At 36.2% G+C, this 21,679-nt stretch overlaps 1 non-coding gene across 1 annotated transcript; it reads right to left on the reverse strand.

Annotated features, from left to right (window-relative positions):
- Positions 1-15,895: 15,895 nt before the first annotated feature.
- On the reverse strand, positions 15,896-16,110 carry LOC143656681 (small nucleolar RNA U3). The gene has a single exon (XR_013162585.1). It is a non-coding gene; the product is annotated as a small nucleolar RNA U3 (small nucleolar RNA).
- Between the last annotated feature and the right edge of the window lie 5,569 nt (positions 16,111-21,679).

Below are 21,679 nucleotides of genomic sequence, written 5' to 3' on the forward strand. Positions count from 1 at the left end.
ATTTGGAAGTAATTTGGTATCGGCTCTATATACTGTGGCAGAGCAACAGAGATTTGTCTAGGAATGCAAACATTGGAAATTCCATGGTTGTGTCTGGTTATCCTAGATTAGGTCATTAGGAAAACAACAACAATGAGATGCGCAGATGGCTTTAGTGGAGTGGTTAAGAGTGTGGATTTGGAGTCATGTACTAAATGAGCTCAAATCTGGGCACCATCACATATTAGCCACCTGATTCCTTGAGCATTCATATTCCTCTTTTTTTGTCTCAGTTTTCTCTCTTTAAAATAAGGCTAAAAATAGAACTCAACTCAGGGGTCATAGTGAGGGTTAAAGAAGTATAAATAGCTAGCTAGGTAAATTAGAGAAGTGCCTATATATAATAAGTGATATGTAAGTATGAGCTACAATTGTTTTCCTTGATTTGGAGAATCTTTTAGTCTGCTAGGCTACTAAAAGCAGAAATCATAAAATGCACTGGCTTTATGAGGGTGTAACTTTCCTTATTATAGCAGGATATATCTCCCAAGGTGAAATGGAACACTTTCCAAAGGAAATCTTAGCATGAATATATTTTTTGTTTTTTTTTTTGGCATGGGCAGGCACCTGGAATCGAATCTGGGTCTCTGGCATGGCAGGCGAGAATTCTGCCACCGAGCCATCGTGGCCCACCCCAGTGTGAATGTTTTTAAGGGAACCAAATTCCAGGCTACCAACCTGACTGTGTTAGTTTAACTACAATGGATCTGTCTGGGAGCTCTCTGGGATTGACATCAAGGACATTCACATTTCCCACCTCTCCTTTAGATAACCCTTTGTTCCCACATTTTATAAGAATGTCTTACTTCTTACCCATTCTAGCCATTCTATGGTATGTTACCTTAGAAAATGACAATTCATAAGACAGTCATGGGCAAAGCCTCCTTTATTCTTAATGGAAGTTTATGTGTCTTTCCCTCCTATGCCCATATTAAAGGCAGACGGTGTCATCTGTCGTGGGAACCTTTGGTCTGTGTTGGAGTCGTATGAATTTGAATATATTGTGCAATGAGACAGGTATGACAACATCCTTTCTTTTTTAATTTTACTTTTAGAAGGTTAAAATACGTAATCAGCCAATATGTAGTTGCAAAGACCAGATATTCTCTTCCATTTGATACAACCATTTGCATGGATGTAAATATATATGCACATTGTGAATACGCACAACAAATAAAATAATGGCTTATGAAATCTTGGACCTCAGGCTGTGAGGAATAACAAACTTTGAGGAATGGGGAACATTGAGATATTTCTGACAGTGCCTTGAGAGAAATTGTAGACTGGGATGCAGAGGGAGGCTGCAGTAGAGCCTTGTAGGATACTGTGTTCAGAAATCAAAGCTGTCATTGTGGGAAGACCAAGGTAGCTGCCGTCTCCTAGTCAGAGGGAGAATCCCAGTGATCTGTGGAGCATCTCTCTCTAGTACTCAATGGAATTCTATCTGTCAACGTTTCCAAGATGAGGAAAATCATCTTATTAAAGGAATAGAGGGAACAGGCAGGCCACCGTGGCTCAGCAGGCAGAGTTCTCGCCTGCCATGCCAGAGGCTCAGGTTCAATTCCCAGACAGAGCCTGCCTGCCCAAGCCAAAAAATAAAAAGAATAGAGGGAACAGTAATTGACACCCATAGAGGGCCAAAATATTGCCTGTTCCCACCTGCCATATTGGGCAACATTACACTTTATGAATCATTGGTAGAATATTCTGAAGTGTCTTGTCTCAATAATGAAGAATAATTAGCCCTAGACTAAATCCTGCCTTCATCCTGCATAATAAATCTTAAAAGCAAGATCTGAAAGGATCAAACTGTCTCCAGGTAACTTAGCTGAGGCTCAGAACAATATTTATATTAATTTAAAAAATATTCAGCAAACGAATAGGCAAAATTCATAAAGTTTGACATCCAATTAAAATTATCAGGAAAAAATTGAATTTGATCCACGAATGACAGAGATGTCAGAATAAGAAGACAAGAATATTAAAAGTTATTTAATATTCCATACACTTCAACAGTTAAATAAAATCACAGGGGCAAAAGACTCAAATACCACATCTAGAGAGGAAAACTGCCATGTTTAGCAATGAAAATGCACTTAATGGGTTTAATGTCAGATTAGACAATGCAGAAGAAAATATTAGTGAAATTGAAACATATAATAGAAACTATCTAAAATAAAACATACAAAAAGAAGAATTGAAAATAATTAAAAGTATCTGTGAGGTATGGAACAAATTCAAGCAGCCTGTAATGTAAAATATAAAATTCTTTACATAGCAAAAATATATTTCAAAATTGAAAATGAAATACAGAGTTTTTTAGACATACAAAAGCAAAAATAATTCATTGTTATCATATTCATGCTACAGGAAAATTTAAAGGTAGGACAAAACTATGGATCTATGTATGGGGCACTAGACAAATAACTGTATTGGAAAAGATGGACAATAATGAGAGGTTATTCCTTTTCTTAAAATCATTGTAAAGGATAACAGTTAAAACAAAGATAACAATATAGTATGGATTTCATAGTGTGTATCAGTAAAATGTATGACAACACTAGCATCAAGGCTTGGAAGCAAAAAATGGAAGTACAATATTTCAAAGTCTATATAATATATATGAAGGCTGTAAGAAGTTAAAGACATATGTTATAAATCTGAAGACATCCACAAAAATGCAAAACAGTATTATAGCTAGTAATAAAAAAAAATGGAATTACAAAAAATCACTGAACTGTATAAGAAGAAAACAAAATCTTGGCAAGGTAGCAGGATAGATGATCAATTTACAAAATCAGTTGTATATTTATATACAGTTTTCCATTCCATATTACCCGTTTCCTGACATTTTTTTTGTTGTCTCTTGGGTTTGCATAGACATTAAATAGAAATTTGAGGGGAGTTTTTCAGAAGCCAAAGATGATACACGAAGGCCAGCAGATGACACACAAATGCTAGAAATATAGTGATATCTTAAAAAGTTTAGTGACTCATAAATGCATAAAATGTATGTTTTGTTATATACAATATTACCTGTATAACATGTATTTTGCTGTTTAATAACATGTGAATAGCTACACATTTTTATTAAAATTCAATTTGTAGTAAAACAGCTGCAGTTCTCCACACTGGGTTGGGAATGCCAAGTATACTTATGGAAATCTCTCAGGACATCTCTTGGTGATAATGCGGTGAACTTTGCATCTTCAATTTCTCATATCTTGTGTTATTTAAATGCCATAAACTCTATTAAAATCATGGATCACAAGCATAGTGTTCTTAGTGGTTCAGAGAATGCTGCCAAGAAACAGAGGAAAGAAACAGGATAAACCTGAAGGAATAAAAAAAAGATGTGCTTCATACAGGCAAATTGGGGCTGCACTTGGCCATCATTATAGCGTTAATGAATTGACCATAAGGTACATCAAGAAGGAAGAGAAGGAAATCATGAAGTCGTTGCTTCAGGTCTGGATTTCTCTCTTACAGAAAGTAACATTCTTTAGGGAGCAGGATTTTTTTTTAAAGGCATGCCTGTAGACTCTGGCATCATGGCAGATAAGTCTATGTCCTTGCATGATTTCCTAAAGGAAAATGAAGGTGAAGAGCCTACCATATGGATTTTCAGGCTAGCAAAAGCTGGTTTGAAAATTAAAAAGAGAAAGTTTAGTCTATGCCATATAGAAATAATGGGAGAGGGCAGGCCACAGTGACTCAGTGGTGAAGTTCTCACCTGCCATGCCTTGAGACCAGGGTTCGATTCCTGGCGTAAAAAAAAATAATAATAATGAGAGAGACAGCATCTGCCCATCAAGAGGCAACTAGGGTGTTTCCTGAAACCCTGAAAAAAATGAATGCAGATTTTCCAGATCAAAGGACACTGTGCCCCTAACACTTGCAATATGGGAGAGATAACTGAACTATTAACGAAAACTGAAATAAAATACAATCCCCTTAACAAAATTTTAGAAAAGCTGAATAAAGACAAATGTGACATAAGGTTTGCTGAAACCTGTACACTGTAAACTCCATGGTATTACTGAGAGGAATTAAAGGAAACATAAATACATGGAGAAATATATCTTGCCATGTGTTGGAAGATGCAATACTGATATCATTTCTCCCCTAATTGATCTGGAGATTTAATGCAGTCCTGATAAAAAAAAAAAGAATAATACTGTAGCAGCAACCTTCATGCTAGAGTCTATTTTACAGCTTCCCACGTGTTAGAGGCAGTTGCATCAAGAATTAGGAATAGCTTTAAGGGAAGCCTCAGAGGAGCAAGTCTGTGCTATTTTGAGTCATTCCAGAAGATTCAGTCTAGAAATTGTTATTCCAGGATTAATTTTGAAAATACCAAATTACCTGTTTTAATCCCTTTCCTGCTTAAGATCTCTGGAGTCATTTTGTTTCTGACACGGATCTCTGAATTATACTTTATTTTGTACCAGGATTGAAATGGAATGGCTGCTTACAAGTTAATTTGACTAATTAAAACATGTGAAAGATAAAGTTTGAGTTCTAGCTTCTCAACTCATGGTAATTTTTGAGGACCAAAAAAATGCATATGGCTATCCTACAATGATATTTTACAGCTTTAGAAAATCTTACTGGAAAAACAAACAAACCATGAGCCTAATACACCAGCTTACTGAATTATAATGTAAGCTGAATTCACAACCTTTCTCCATGTTCTGAGTTAAATTTTTAGTATCGAATATGAAGACTGAAACCTGGATAATTGGGACGAAAGCATCTGGGTGATTCAGATAAATCTACATACCGTGGAGACTGATCCATCTCCTCTGAGCTCTGTCTGATGATTCTAACCCTAACTTGTGAGAAGACATAGAATTCACTTTACTTTTGGTAGTTTCCTTCAAAAAGCACACACTTTTCTGTAACCAGACCTAAACCAGAGTCAGATTTCCAATGACCTAGGGAAGAGTTTCAGAGTCTGAACTGAGATGAGATTTTGCTTTATATTGCTAATTAATATCAATAGAAAATTGAAGATATAGGTGAAGCTGAATTGTATTAGTGATATATAAGAAGGAAAATAACAAAACTATGTGTTGGGCCATATTGGTAACTAAAGATGCTTACTTATTATTACTGATATAGGTGCATTTACTGTATTTTCTTTGGTGTAGTAGCTAAAGCAGCTGGAAGTCCTTCTAGTACTTTTATTGGTTGATTGAAACCTGCAGTCAATGATGATCATTGAATGAGGTTGAGATGCCAGAGACTTCTTGGTGTAGAAGAAATAAAACAGTTTCCCAGAGAGAAGTGTGGTAGATTTATCATGTGCGGTTCATTTATTCAAAAATCATGCATAGAGTACAGGGGCCATTCCTTTAACAAGATATCGAGAAACAGATTTTTGAAAGGAGAAAGAACATAAACACATTGGTGAAAAAGAGCAGCAATATTTTGAAAATATGCTTGGTGCCTGACCTGTTTAGTGGGTTTCCCTTTGAGGATGAAGGTGAGAATACTTCCATTGAAATAAGCCACGCTCTTTCAATGTGAATTAGACAAGAAACAGCCAAAAAGGAGGACTTAAGTGCCAAAGAGAACATGTTCATATTAATAATAATAACAAGCAAAGAATTAGAAGGCAAAGGCCTGAAGCATATTCCGTTTTCTTGTTGATATTTTGATTAACTGTTGTATATCCTATTGAAAGTGAAGTATTGAAGTCTCCATCTAATATTGTTTAACTATCCATTTCTTTTTCAATACTGTCAATTTTTGCCTCTATAATTTGGTACTTGTTGTTAGGTGATATATGTTTATAACTCCTATAATATTCTGATGGATTAACATGCATATTTACAAAGGAATCTATATCTAGTAGCATTTTTTGTTTTAAATTCTATTTTTTATAGCAGTAAAACCTTTTTCTGCTTTTTCTTTGACTGCTATTTGCATAATAGATCGTTTCTATTCTTTTATTTCAATCTACTTGCATCTTTCCATCTAAAGTTTGTCTTTTGCATTTAGCTAATATTTCTAGGGTAATATTTAATGTCTTTAATGACATCACTGCATTTTAAAAATTATTTTCTTAGTGGCGGTTTGAGGCCTTACAAAATATATTTTAACTTATCAAATTCTACATCAGATTTATATTAGCTTAATTTCAGTGAGATATTGAAATATTACTTCTTTATAGGTTTATTTCCTCTTACCTTTTTAAAGTTATTGTTGCACATATAACATATATAAGTGTCACAGACCCAACTATATATATATAATTTGCTATATTAACCTTATTATTTGCATTTCTGGCTCTCTTCATTTGTTTCTGTAGATTCAAGTCACCATTTGATTTGATTTCTTACTCCAATTCAGTTTTGCTCCCACCCATTCCCTTGTCCTGTTATTGTTGTATATATTGCATTCCTATTTGTTATAGACTTAATAATACAGTCAGTACATAATAATGATTTCAATAAAGGTTTCCCTTGCACATGAGTCATCATTCTCTTGCTGCTTTCAAGATTTTCTCTTCATTCTTGGCTTAACATTTTCATTAATAAATGTAGATTCCTTTGTCATCATCCTACTCAGAATTCGTTGAGCTTCTTAGTTATATAGATTAATGTTTTTCAACAAATTTTGGAAGGATTCCATTATTATTTCTTTGAATATTTTCCATTTATTTCTCTAGCTCTTCTTTTCTAGTTCACAAACTGTGTGCATGTCAGTGTGCTTGCTTAGTGGTGCCCAGCATTGCTCTGAAGCCCCCATTCACTTTCCTCCATTCTTTTACTCCCTCTTCTCCAAATTGCCTAATCCTTATCAATTTACCTTCCAGTTCCCTGAGTTTTTCTTCTGCCAGTTCAAATCTGCTGTTAAGTGCTTCTAATCAATTTTTCACTTCACCAATTACACATTTTATCCCTACAATTTCCATTTGGTTTTTTCTTACAGTTTCTCTTTCCCTGCTGACATTACAGATTTGTTGAGACATTGGGTTCATACCTTTCTTTAATTCTTTAAGAATGATTTCCTCTAGTTTCTTGAACATATTCATAACTATTATGCTGAAGTCTTTATGTTTGAAATATAGGCTCTCTTAAAGGCAAGTTTTGTTGCCTGCCTTTTTTCCTGTACATATTTCATAGTTTCCTGTTTCTTTTTCTTTCTAATAGGCTTTTTTTCTTGTTTTGTATTCTATTTTGAAAACTGAACAGTTTAGATACTCTATTGTAACAACTCTAGATAATGGTTCTTCTTTTCTGTCTTCAGGTCTTGCTTATTGTTTGTTGTTGATTTGTTTAGTTACCTGGCTGAACTATTCTAGTGAATTCTACTTCCTCCACAGGGTGAACCTCTGAAGTTGCTCTTTTTTTTTTTTTTTTTTGGCTTGGGCAGGCACCAAGGATCGAACCTGGGTCTCTGGCGTGGCAGGTGAGAACTCTTCCAATGAGCCACTGTGGCCCACCCTGAAGTCACTCTTTAGAGGACTCAAATTTGATGTGAAAGGAGAATAGTCATTCCCTAAAGACATTTACATCCTAATCCCTGGAGTCTGTTCATATGCTATGTTACGTGGCAAGAGAGAATTTAGGTTGCAGATTAAATTAAGGTTGCTAATCAACCAACCTTAAAATAGGGAGATTTCTTGTCCCGGATCATCCATGCGGGCCCAGTGTAGTCACCTGAGATCTCATAAGTGGGAGACTGAGGTAAGGTAAGTGAAAGTTACAATGTGAAAAGGACTTTATCTACGATTGCTGGCTTTGAAGAAGGAGGAAAGGAGCAATGAGCCGAGAATGTGGGTGGCCTTTAGAGGCTGGTGCAGGCAAAGACATTGACTTTGTCACAGAGCATCTAGGTGAAGTGCAGCCGTCCTGAGACATTGATTTTAGCCTGTCTGACCCAGGTAGGACTTCTGACATGAAGCACTGAATTAATGTACTAGTCTGCTAAGTTTGGGGTAATTTGTTATAGCAGAAATAGAAAACTAATATACTTGCATATGCATTCAGTCATGATGGCATTTTTTTCTAAGTTATGTTTTTATTTTTTACAAATTATCATAAAAGAAGCATATGGCCATGACAGAAAGTCTTTAAAACTCAGTCTATTAAAGACAGACAGTCTTTATATGATCACTCTGCCACCCCCTAAAGACAATGCGACAATCACTGTGAGCTGCTTACAATTCTTTCTGCTCAGGCCAGACATTCCCAATCTTGCTATACATTGGAATCACCAGGAACACGCTGAAAAATTACTAGGAAAATCCTAGCACCCAGGCTGTAGCTCACACAGCCGTGAGCTCCCCGGATAATCCTGGCATGGGGACGGTTGAGAAGGACAGGCCCAGGCAGCTCTCCGCCCTGCGTTCAGGCCCGCCTCCTCCGGGAAGCACCCCCCAGGCTCCTTTCCTAAAGCGGCCCCATCCCATTAAGTCCTTATCTCTCCTGCTAACTCTCACATTTTCTTTGTGGCATGTGTGGCTATTTGAAATTGTCTGCAAAGCTTGCATGTATTTGTTTTCTGTTTCTCCTCACTAGAAAGTAAACCCATGAAGTTGGGGACATTGTATCCCTGCTGTCCTTAACATTTCATAGCATACAGGCTTCCAGGAATCATTTGATGAATGAACAAATGAATGGATGAATTTGTGGTTACTTCTTCCTTCCAAGTCTTTGTTTTTACTGTGTGTACACACACACACACACACACACACACACACACACACACACATACTGTAGTAGATGGAATTATACATCCTGACATAACACTTGTTATTAATCCTTCTTTTTTTTTTTATCCCTTATGCACTCGAATTATTTATTTACTTTTTGACTTTATTTTCTTACTCATCTGTCCATACACTGGATAAAGGAAGTGTCAGCCACAAGGTTTTCACAATCACACAGTCACACTGTAAAGCTATATGGTTTTAAAATAATCTTCAAGAATCTAGGCTACTGGATTACAGTTCAACAGTTTCAGGTATTTCCTTCTAGCTAGTCTAATACATGGGAAAAGAAAAAGGAATACCTATGCAATGCATAAGAATTACCTCCAGAATGACCTCTCAACTCTATCTGAAATCTCTTAGCCACTGAAATTTCACTTTGTTTCGTTTCTTTTCCCACTTTTGGTCAAGAAAGCTTTTCCATGTTGCCAGGGCCAGGCTCATCCCTGGGAGCATGCCAGTGGTTTTAAAAGAGTTCTCTTTGACTGTATTTTTCTGTGATCTCTCCTTTATCTGTCTGTCTCTGCTGACTTTTATATGTCAACAGTTCATTTCTACTGAGTGACCACTCCTTGGTCTATTGTTTTTCCACAATTCCCTGGTGTATGAATTGGCCCATGGCCTGATCTCCCTTTGCAGAGGGAGCTCTGTGGACAATCTTCAAGACTTCTTCTAAGCCAAGGAGTGCTTATCTTAGCTTTTCTTTTTCCTAGTCATCCCAAACCAGTTGGATTATGATTTAATTTCTTGCTCACACGAATCTGCTAGCCTCCTCTTAATTATCTACTACCAATGCTCCATTGTTTGAGAGTACTTTTAAGTTTGAATTTCTGCACCCTCTGTTCTAAATAAAGTCATTTACTGTGTGGAGAACACTGGAACTCTCTTTCTGATAGACAGCCTCTCACCCTGAACAAAATCTCTGAGCTATTGCTCCAGAGCTGGGGTGGAGGCCATAGACAGCTTCTCTCGGATTGATACCCTTGCTTTATGAGCTGGATGAGGCTGTAGCCATTGGACTTATTTGTTTGACTCTCCTGGGTTGGAATCATTGCCCTATCAGCAAGCTCAGGTGAAGGTTATTGGGTCCCCAATATTCATGATCTACCACCTCTGAGGTAGAACCCCCAACTTTTGGCTACACTTGCTTGGAATTCAGGCTCATTAACACGTAGCGGGGTGGAAGAGAAATGCTGCTGCCCTGCTCATCTTAAACAGGTGGAGGGAGAGCCCGAGCTTCTCAGGCACACCTGTCCAGAATGGAGTGTCCATCCTACTGAGCAGGGGGTAGGTGAGAGGGGCAGTCCAGGGCTCAAGTTCCACTGACTCTCGCTGTTCTGATTGAACTGTGAAATTTGCTACAAATTTTTTGAATAAATGTTTCTTAATTTGTTGTAGGCCCTTCGAAATATTCTCAGAGACTTGAAATGGCTGTTTTAAAAGTAATTTTCATCTATTTATGGCTGTTTCTCTGGGGAGCCCCTCAAGCTGCTATTGCAGAAGTGGATTTATAAATGGAATTTTATCTTTAATCCACTCCCCAGTGAGTTCAGCAGCTCTGCATAACTGCCCTGTGGGTATTTCCCTAGTTCACAAGTGTTTGGTTAGCATGGACATATTCAGCGACTGGCAAAATTTTCACATTCATTTCCTTACCCTTGACGTGAGAATTATTATGGAGAATAGGGCCAAGTGAATGCCCTTGGGGCTACTTATCCAAATATATGTATAATCTAAAAGAAATATTATAGCTTTGAAGGAATTATCAAATTCTTAAAAGTCATGGGGACACCCAGGGGTGAAAGTTTCCCTGACAACAAGAGACATGACTCCCAGGGATGAGGCTGGCCCTGGCACAGTGGAAGCGACAATGCCTGCCTGACCAGAAGGGGGAAAATAAATGTAAAAAAATAAGATATCAGTGTCTATAGAGAGTTCACATAGTCGACAGGCTACTCTGGAGGCGACTGTTATGCTGGCTTCAGCTAGAAATCGCTAATTCACCAGGATTTGCTAAACCCAAATGCAGCCAATCCTGTCAACCCTGGGGCCTCACCTGAGATTCTACAAAAGTTTCACACACTAGGATTACTTTCCACAAACCTACCTACTCCATATGGGTTCCTAGGCCAGATAAGTCCTGAAATAGAGGGGCCAGCCTCCCCAATAACACTAACGAGTTCCATCTACCCATCCCATGTTATCAACAACCCCTCCAACATGAAAACGTTAGAATGGGCATAGCCCAAATACCCCTAAAGATTTGGAGAAAGATCAAAGAAGAAGGAGGATTTATAACAGAGAAGATAGGATTTATCAAATGAATGTTGCTGCTGAATCATTATATTGATATTTCTTTTAGTTCCTAGTTCCTCGGAGCAGCTTGAAGAGAAAACCTAAAACTGTGGATCTGTAACCCATACCAAACTCTGGAATTTGTTATTTATAGCTAGCTGTTTGTTACATTGTACTTTGAAATTTATTGCTTTTTCATGTGTAGGTTATGTTTCACAACAAAAAATGTTGAAAATACAAGGGGTCATGGGGATGTTAATACTATGATAACAATGCCTTCTAACATGCATGTTTGCCTTATGGAATGGATTGATACATTTTACCAAGTGTCATCGTGTTATCATAAATGGACTCAGGAGTTAATTTTTATGAAAGCTACGTCTTCCTTTTGTAACAAACCATTACAGTCAGATATCAAGACATCAAACTAGATAATGCCTTTTTGTTTGTTTTAATTAACACAGCAAACCAGAAGTCTATTTTCATTTGATGGGGATGTTAATACATCTCATTGGTTTCCCTCAGGGCCATGTCGACTCCCTGAAACTCTAACTCTGACATATCATGAACAGAAATTAGAAAGTCACTCGATGTTTGCAAATATACATTTGTGACAGAATGTGAAATAAGTCAATGGGCATTTAGAATAGCGTCACTTTAATAAATATTTTGAAAGGTATGTTGAGAAATACCTTCCTGTGTAAAAGGCATGTGGTGGTAGTCTCTGTTCCTGAGCAAGAAGTACGTGGCTTGGTGAGTCTCTTACATCAGGTAGTAACCTGTGTCCAGTTTAGGTTTGTGGCTGTTGTTGAAGTTTGGAAGTGTAAACTGAGACAGAATACTCTGGTTATTTATTCTGGATTAGCTTGCTCTAGCTCCATCTACACTATCACTAGCTGGAAAAATTAGAAAGCTAAAACATTTCTTTTGTCTGAATATCTTCTGGCAAGAATTCTGAATATAAATTATGTTCACCAAAAATTTGAAAAGGGAAAACGAATCAGAGACCATTTTCCTATGGATCTTAGTTTTTGCCTAGAGCAAAAAAGTTATTACAAACAAGAGTCTTTCTTGCAGTGTAGTTTCCATGTCCATGCTCCAGATTACTGGCTATCAGCCCATAGCGGTGGGGGCAGTTTGATCTGCCTTACTTACCAATTTCCGGATTACAGCTTTGCAGAGTCATTCTCCCTCGCTATGAGCCACCATTGCAGGGCAGGGGGAAAACTCTTTTAAATGTTCAGCCATTGATTGATTTGATCATTTCGGAAAGGGTCATCCCAGAAACTCTCCTCTCTGTTAACCCCCTCCCTTTTTAAAATAGTATATTTTCTGCAGAAACCCCTGATTGAAAGAATTTAAAACTGTTTCATGAATTTAAATGATTGATATTTTTATACCAATAAAAATATTTTGAATGATTGATGAATTTAAAAGATTGATAGCTCAATTTTCTTTAAAATTGAAGTAGTTAGAAAGAATATTTAAACTTATAAAAAATTAGTAATCTAATTGAATAAAATAAAGAAACAAAATATCTACAAGGAAATAAAATAAAAAATTTTATTTTAGAGACCATGAAAAAATGTTTTAAAAACACTGCTCTATAAAACTTTAGGTGTTGGAAAGTGAACAAACATCAACTTTTCAGGTTGATTTAAGAGGACTGGCTATTTTAAGAAAAATAATTGCCATTCTTTAAAACAATGACATAATGTGTCAGTTATAATAGTAGTTGCCTTGTTCTTAGAGGTGAACAAAATATTTATAGAACTGGCATTATCTCCATATAAGGAAAGGGAGAAAGAATGTACAAATCAAAATTGTTATTTAAAATACTTACATATTTGAATAATGTTTTTAAGGTCCTGGTTATGATAGACGATATTTCCACTTATGCTAGTTAGTTTGGTTAATCACAGAAGGCTTCTAAAAGTGGTTATTTTCAAAATGACACTGAAAGAGATTTAAAATGAGGCAGACACACAAAAGGAAGATTAGGAATGAGGCTGAAGTAGGGGAGCGCTCCAGCCCAGCTTGGACAGGGGCCTTGAGACTAAAAAGAGCTGGAAATTCAAGGAACTAAAAGAAAGTTATTAATAAAGAGTGAGAATGACACAAGGTGTACTGGAGAGTTCAGATTCTTCAGTACCACGTTAGCCAATGTAAAGGGTTTGGAACGTCTTTGACATATAACAAAAAGCATTGTATTGCTCTAAACATGGGAGTGAGATTATGTATGTTATGACTGAAGAGTTACTTTGTAGGTATGAATTCTAATTCCTAATGACAGATTGAAAATAAACCATTCTTCTCTTATTATCTTATTTCCGCTTAGGAACTTATATGCAATGTTAGTTGAAAGAAAGAACTGTTATATGTTTTTAGTTTCCTGGTTAAATTTAAAAGCAACTAACTTTCTCTCTCGAATCCCTGAAGGTTTTGTAGACTGGGAATGGAATTTAAACAGCAGGAAAATAGTTCGCAGTCATGCACACAGCCGTCTTTTGCAGCTTTTACATACAGATATCTTTTAATATATTTCCTCTCTTACATCAACATGTATAACAGGTATGCTATGGCTTTGTTTGGGAACGAGCCATAAATTATTTTATTCTAGCATTAACTGGTATTACTTTCTTCCCTTCTTATAATAATGAAGTTTAAAATAATGAAGTTTAAAAATTCAAAAGTTTGATTTGGACTATGACTGTAATTCATATCCTGTTCCCTCCTTAATTTTCACCATAACAGTGATAGAATATGAGCTTGTTAGGCCATGGCTGGTGCGTTATATCATAAGTTTGACCTTTAAATAGGCTAGCAGCATAGCATTCCACTTCAGTGGTTATGCCTTACTTTCCTATAGCGGATGTTCAAGGTGTGGACAATTCAAGCAAGACAGGTCTTAATCTTATTACTGGAATTCTTTATAAGAAGGATGAAATTAAGACAGATAGAGAAAAAGCCACCAGAAGAAGGAAATCAAAGGTCAATGTCACCTACAGGGAGAAGACTGGAGAGGCTGCCTTGTACACTGCTATGTGACAGGACTCAAGGACCTAGGAGAACTGGCAGCCAGTCTTGGAAGAAAACGTTGCCATGATGATGACTTCATTTGGACTTCTCCTAAACTCAAAACCATGAACCAATACATTTCCATTGCTTAAGCCAATCCACATCATGGCATTTGCTTTGGCAGCCAGAAAACCAAAAAACAAAATCAATAGGTTTATTACTTGTACTACAACAGTAGACCCCATTGTAGCTCCAAAGCAACTGTTACCCATAATGAACCCCAGCAAATCAAGCTGTGGGAGGCTCTACCAAGCTGTAGCTGCCTTCTCTGCGAGTGCTGCGGGAAGAATGGTAAAAGGGGGGCCAGTGACTTCTACATTGCAGAGAAAAGTGACAGACATAATTTCTGCACAAAGGTCATTAGCCAGAACGAATTATATATTCCCTCTTGGCTGCAGAAGTGCTAAGAAGGTTGTATGGATACTGGTGATGGACATTAAAATATCTAGCACCATTTTCATATTTGTGGAGGAGTAAAGAATTAATAACTCCTTCTCACTGAATTATTAATAGAACCTCAGTTATATACAATTCTATTCACAAGCCATAACTCTTCACTTATTTTTCCATATTAAGTAGATAATTCATAATGTTAAATTTAGGATATTAGATTTATATTACAATATATTATAATAGTGTAACCTTTAATTCATTTTAAATTTTACTAGCAGCAAATAAGTCATAAATGTCATTAAGTTAGTCATTAATAGTAACAAATTACTTGTGACATACTGAAAATGTACTAGGACAGACTCTGAGAAATTGAACTACTCAAAAGAATTTGGCAGATATACTCCCAAGCTTTCTTTCAATTTTGAATCAAACAACTTGGTTAAAAACATTAAAGATTAAATAAATTTGAAGTGTATGGGAAGATTATACAGTGCTTTCTGAATATTTTTTGGTAACAATGTAATAATTTTTAAAACTTCATTAAAGTAAATCCCAACTCCTCCTTTATTTCACTTTACTCTCTCTTATATAATAGAAATAAGCATATGGAGAGAAATGCCAAGCCATTCTCTTCTTTCTCATGTAGCTTACATTATATAGTACATTTAACATGAGTTTATAGTTCACTTTTTGTCAATAGTTGCTAATTATTATACACTCCAGAAAAGCTAGTCAATTATGGTAAATTGTATTTTGTTAGTCAAGTTAGTTTTCTTAGCCCAGCTTTTATGAATTTTTGCCTATAATGCAGCATGTGTCCCAGTAACTTTTAGTAGACTTCTACAGACAAATGGTGAATATTTGGTTTTATCTAGTACTGTACCAGACTTCAAATGTACAAAGACTGCAAGCATTTCCACCAACCTCCCTCAAGGAGGCTCCTTGATGAAGGAGAGTGACACCAATTTAATTGTAGTTTAGGCAGCTCCAAATGCCTTACCCATTCCAGAAACTAGGAAGAAACAGCAACAAGCTAGAAACAATCAGAACCAAACTTTATCTGATCTCTGGAAGATAGTTTTATGGCAACTAATCAAATGATGAATCAAGAAATAGGCAACTTAAAAATCGTGGAAAGCTTTGTTGTGTTTTTATTTATCCATGCCCTGATACTCCCGGCTCCATGGTAGTCTTGAAGGTGGCAGATGTGTTTTCAGTGTGGGACCCTGCTTCCTGGCTCTGGAGGAACGAGAATAATCGAGCTCAAAAATTACTGTGTGTGTGTGTTATAACTTCTCTAAAGGCTACAGAAGGACTGATGTAAAGCACTCGTCTCTTTCTCATAATTCTTTATTTTTTTAAACAGAGGTCACTCAGATTATTTCCACTCCTTCCTGCTCTCACAAAAGGAAGAGAAGCACAATCATCATGGCAAATTGCAGTTATAGCAAAGCAATACCAAAGCAGACTTCACAATCAAGAAAGAACACTGAGCCACCTTCTCATGGCTTCTGGTGTTCAATATGTACAGAAAACCTTCTCTAGTAACAAACTATAGAAACGATTCCTGAAAGTATAATTTTAATCTCATCTCCACAGCCTCTGCTTGGCCTATGGAAGCCATGCATATTAAATTGATCACAAATTGTTCTTATCTTTTCAGGAACATAATATAAATGTATTCTTTTTTTTTTTTCACATGGGCAGGCACTGGGAATCAAACCCGGGTCTTGGCATGACAAGCAAGAACTCTGCCACTGAGCCACCATCACAGCACCCAATATAAATGTATTTTAAAGTATCATCTTATAGACAACTTTCATAAAAACACTCAGAATACTCCTAAGAGATGTTTACTTTGAGAAACTTTAAGACTTCATGTCCTTAATTAATGTGGAACTTGCTTACAGCCCATCAGAAGCTGCCGCTTGTGTTTTCATTTTAGTAGTTTTATAGAGATAAGTTCTCATAACATACAATCCATCTAGTCTACAATCAGTGTCTTCTATTGTAGTAAGTTATGCTTCATCACTACAATCAATTCTAGAACATTTTCACCCACAAGAGGGTTCACTATGTGTCCTAGTTTGCTAGCTGCCAGTATGCAATATACCAGAAATGGAACGGTTTTAAAAAGGGGAATTTAATAAGTTGCTAGTTTACAGTTCTAGAGCTGAGAAAATGTCCCAACTAAAACAAGTCTGTAGAAATGTCCAATCAAAGGCATTCATCCAGGGAAAGATACCTTGGTTCAAGAAGGCCGATGAAGTTCAGGGTTTCTCTCTCAAGTGAGAAGGCACATGGCGAACATAGTCAGGGTTTCTCTCTCAGCTGGAAGGGCACACGGCAAACATGGCATCATCTGCTAGCTTTCTCTCCTGGCTTCCTGTTTCATGATGCTCCCTGGGAGGCATTTTCCTTCTTCATCTCCAAAGGTCTCTGGCTTGTGGACTCTCTGCTTCTCATGGCCATGTCGTTCTTCTCTGCTCTCTCTGAATCTCCTTCATTCTCCAAAATGTTTCCTCTTTTATAGGACTCCAGAAACTTCTCAAGATCCACCCAAATGGGTGGAGACATGTCATCATCTAATCTAGTTTAACAACCACTCTTGACTAAATTACATCTCCAGGGAGATGATCTGATTACAGTTTCAAACATACAGTATTGAATAGGGATTATTCTGCCTTTATGAAATGGGATTTTGATTAAAACATGGCTTTTCTAGGGTCCATACATCCTTTCAAACCAGCACACTATGTTGCACTGTTCCATATTTCATCATCTGACTTTCCTTCTAGTGACATGCATTATGCAAAACTTTCCCTGTCAACCGCAATCACACCCACATGTCATGACTGTTACTTGCACTAACTATAATGTTCTACCATCAACTGTATCATTTTCCAAACATCTACAATCAACCTTATTACAAATTCTGCACATTCTCTTCCCTCATTCTATCATCTTTAGATCTACATTCTAGATATTAGCACCATGAGTTTGCTAGTTCGTAATAGTGAGGTCATACAATATTTGACCTTTTGTGCTTGACTTATTTCACTCAACCTAATGTTCTCAAGGACCATCCCTGTTATCACATATATCAGGACTTCATTTCTTCTTATAGCTCATTAATATTCTATCATATGCACATGCCCCATTTTGTTTATTCCTATATAAGTTGATGGACACCTAGTTGCTTCCATCTCTTGGTAATTGTGAACAATGCAGCTAGGAACATCAGTATGCAAATGTCCCTGTCTTCAATTCTTCTGAGTATATACCTAGTAGCAGCATTGCTGGATCATATGTTAGTTCTATATTTAGCTTCTTGAGGGACCACCAGAATATACCATTTTACATTCCCACTAACATTAAATGTGTTCCTATTTCTCCGCATCCTCTCCAACTTGTAGTTTTCTGTTGTTTTAATAGTGTGAATTCTAGTAGGTGTGAAATATCACATTGTGGTTTTGATTTGCATTTCCCTAATAGCTAATAATGTTGAACATCTTTTCATGTGCTTTTTAGCCATTTGTATGTCCTCTTTGGAAAATGTCTGTGCAAGTCTTTCGTCCATTGTTAAATTAGCTTGCATTTTTTAATGATTGAGTTGTAGGATCTTTTTATATATCCTGGATATAAAACCCTTATCAGATACGTAGTTTCCAAATATCTTACCCCATCGAGTTGGCTGCCTTTTCACCTTCTTGATAAAGTCCTTTGAAGCACAAAAGTATTCAGTTTTGAGGCAATCCCATTTATCTATTTTTTCTTTCATTATCTGTGCTTTGGATATAAGGTCTAAGAAGCCACTTCCCACCACAAGATCTTTAAGATGCTTTCTTAAATTTTCTTCTAGGAGTTTTATGATTCTAGTTTTTATATTTAGGTCTTTGATGGATTTTGAGTAAATATTTGTATAAGGAGTGATATAGGAGTTTTCTTTCATTCTTTTGGGTATGGGTATCCAGTTCTCCCAGCACCATTTGTTGAAGAGCCTGCTCTGTCAACAAGATTTGGGAAACGTGTCAAAAATCAGTTGAGGGTGGGCAATGGTGGCTCAGTGGCAGAGTTCTCGCCTGTCATGCCAGGGACCTGGGTTCAATTCCAAGTGCCTGCCCATGCCAAAAAAAAGAAAGAAAAAAAATCAATTGAACATAGTTATAAGGTTCTATTTCTAAACTCTCAAATTCATTCCTGTGGACAATATGATTATCTTTATGGCAATACCATGCTGTTTTTACCACTGCAGCTCTGCAATATGCTTTAAAGACAGGAAATGAGAGACTACAACTTTATTTTTCTTTTTTAAGGTGTTTTTGCCAAGGTGTTTTTGCTTCTTTGGAGTCCCTTAAACTTCCAAATAAATTTGTTATTGGCTTTTCCAATTCAGCAAAGTAAGCTGTTGGACATTTTGATTGGAATTGCATTAAATCTGTAAATCAACTTGGGCAGAACTGATGTCTTAAAAACATTTAGTCTTCCAATCCATGGATGTGGAATTCCCTTCCATTAATGTTTATCTTCTTTGGCCTCTTTTAGCAATGCTTTGTAGTTTTCTGAATGTCAATCTTCTACATCCTTGGTTAAGTTTAATCCTAGGTATTTGATTCTTTTAGTTGCTATTGTAAGTGGAATATTTTTCCAGATTTCCTCTGCATATTTCTCATTAATGTTGAATAGAAACACAACAGATTTTTGCATGTTAGTTTTGTATGTACCAACTTGTTGAACTTATTTATAAGCTCCAGTTGATTTGTTGTAGTTTGGAGGACTTTCTAGGCATAGAATCGTATCATCTGAAAGCAGTGGAAGTTTTACTTCTCCCTTTACAATTTAGAAGACTTTTTATTTCTTTTTCTTACCTAATTACTCTTCTAGCACAATGTTGAATAACAGTTGTGAGAGGGGGCATCCTTGCCTTGTTCCCAATCTCAACAGGAAAGCTTTCAATCTTTCACCATTGAGTGTGATGTTGGTCGTGAGTTTATATATATATATATATATATATATATATATATATATATATATATATATATCTTTTATCATATTGAGAAAATTTTCGTTCTCTGAACTGGCCTACAACAAGTAAAGAGATTAAATCAGTAATTAAAAACCTCCCAACAAAGATGGCTTTACTGGTAAATTTAACCAATCATTTTTTAGAAGAATGAACACAAATGCTTCTCATACTCTTCCATTCTATGAAGGTAGCAACACCTTGATAGTAAATTCATATTGAGAATCATAAGAAAAGGAGATTACAGATCACTATCTATTGTGAATATTGATGAAAAGATTCTCAACAAAGTACTAGAAAACTTAATCCAACAGCAGTTTAAAAGGATTCAATGCCATGACCAAGTGAGACTTAACCCAGGAATGCAAGTGTGTTGCAACATAAAAAAACAATGAATGTAACACACGTATTAATGGAATGAAGGAAAATAAACATCATATTAATTAATGCACAAAAACATGTGACAAAATCCAATACCATATGATGATAAAAACACCCAGAAAACTCAAAATATAATGAATTCCCTAAACATGATAAATAAAAACCCAAAGCTAATATAATATTTAATGTTGAAAGACTGAAAACATTTCTCTTAAAATCATGAACTAGATGAAAATATGCACTTTTACCACTGCTATTCAACATTATACTGGAAGTTCTAACTAGAGCAATTAGGCAAAAAAAAAAAAGATCTAGATTAGAAGGAAATAAGTAAATTATCTCTATTTGAAGATAACATGACCCTAAATAAATGAAAAATCCCAAAGAATCCACAATTTAACTAGTAGAGTTAATAAATAATTCAGCTAAGTTACCATGTACTTGATCAACGCAGAACATAATACCAGCAGTGAATTAAGAAAATTTCATTTACAATAGCATTCAAAATAATAACATACCTAGAAATATAACCTCACTAAAGAAGTGAAAGATTTTTACAAAGAAAACTATAAATCATTTCTGGAAGAAATTAAAGAAGACCAGAATAAATGGAAAGACACCCTAGTTACATGGATTGAAAAACAATATTGTTAGGATGTCAATAGTACCAAAATACAAATTCACTGCTATGCCTATCCAAATTCATAATGAAAAAAATGATCCACAAATACATTTAGAGTTGCAAAGGGTCCTATATAGCCAAAATAATCTTGAAAAAGAAGAACAATGTTAGAGATTTGACATTTCCCAGTTTACAAACTTACTACAAAGTTACAGTAAACAAAACAGTGTAGTACTGATATAATGGTAGACATAAAACGATAAAATAGAACTGTAAATCAAAAAATAAACCCATAGCCAATTAATTTTTGCAAGAGTTCCAGAATCATTCAATGGGAGAAAAAGAGCTGTGCCAATAAAAGGTGTTGGAAAAACTGGATACCTATACAAAGAAGTTGGAAGCTTACCTTACATAAGTCACAAAAACTAGCTCAAAAATGGGCCAATAATCAAAATATAAAGGGTAAAATTGCAAATTGCTTAGTAGAAAATTTAGGGGAATTTTTCCTGAACTTTGATTTGAGGACAAATTCTTAGATATGACCCTAAACAATGAGCTATAAAAGAAAAAATAGATAAGTTGGTGTTCTAGTTTGTTAGCTGCTGGAATGCAACACACCAGAAACAGCTTTTAATAAAAGGGGATTTATTTCATTAGTTCTTCAGAGGAAAGGCAGCTAACTTTCAACTGAGGTTCTTCCTTACGTGGGAAGGCACAGGGTGATCTCTGCTGGCCTTCTCTCCAGGCCCCTGGGTTTCAACAACTTTCCCCGGGATGACTTCTTCCTGAATCTCCAAAGGCCTGGGCTGAGCTGTGAGTGTTGAGATGAGGAATGCTAAGCTGCTTAGGCTGTGCTACATTGCGGTCTCTCATTTAAGCATCAGACAATTAAGTCAAACGTCCTTCATTGCAGCAGACACGCCTCCTAGCCGACTGCAGATGTAAATCAGTAACAGATGAGGGTCATGTACCATTGGCTCATTTGTCTGCAGCAACAAAACTAGGTACACTCACCTGGCCAAGTTGACAACTGAATCTAACTACCACAGTAGGACTTCATCAAAACTAAAAACTTTTGTGCATCAATGGACATTATCAAAAAAGAGGGGATAAATTTAATTAATGG

This window comes from Tamandua tetradactyla, chromosome 14 (genome assembly GCF_023851605.1).
Source record: "Tamandua tetradactyla isolate mTamTet1 chromosome 14, mTamTet1.pri, whole genome shotgun sequence".
Taxonomy (NCBI): Eukaryota; Metazoa; Chordata; class Mammalia; order Pilosa; family Myrmecophagidae; genus Tamandua; species Tamandua tetradactyla.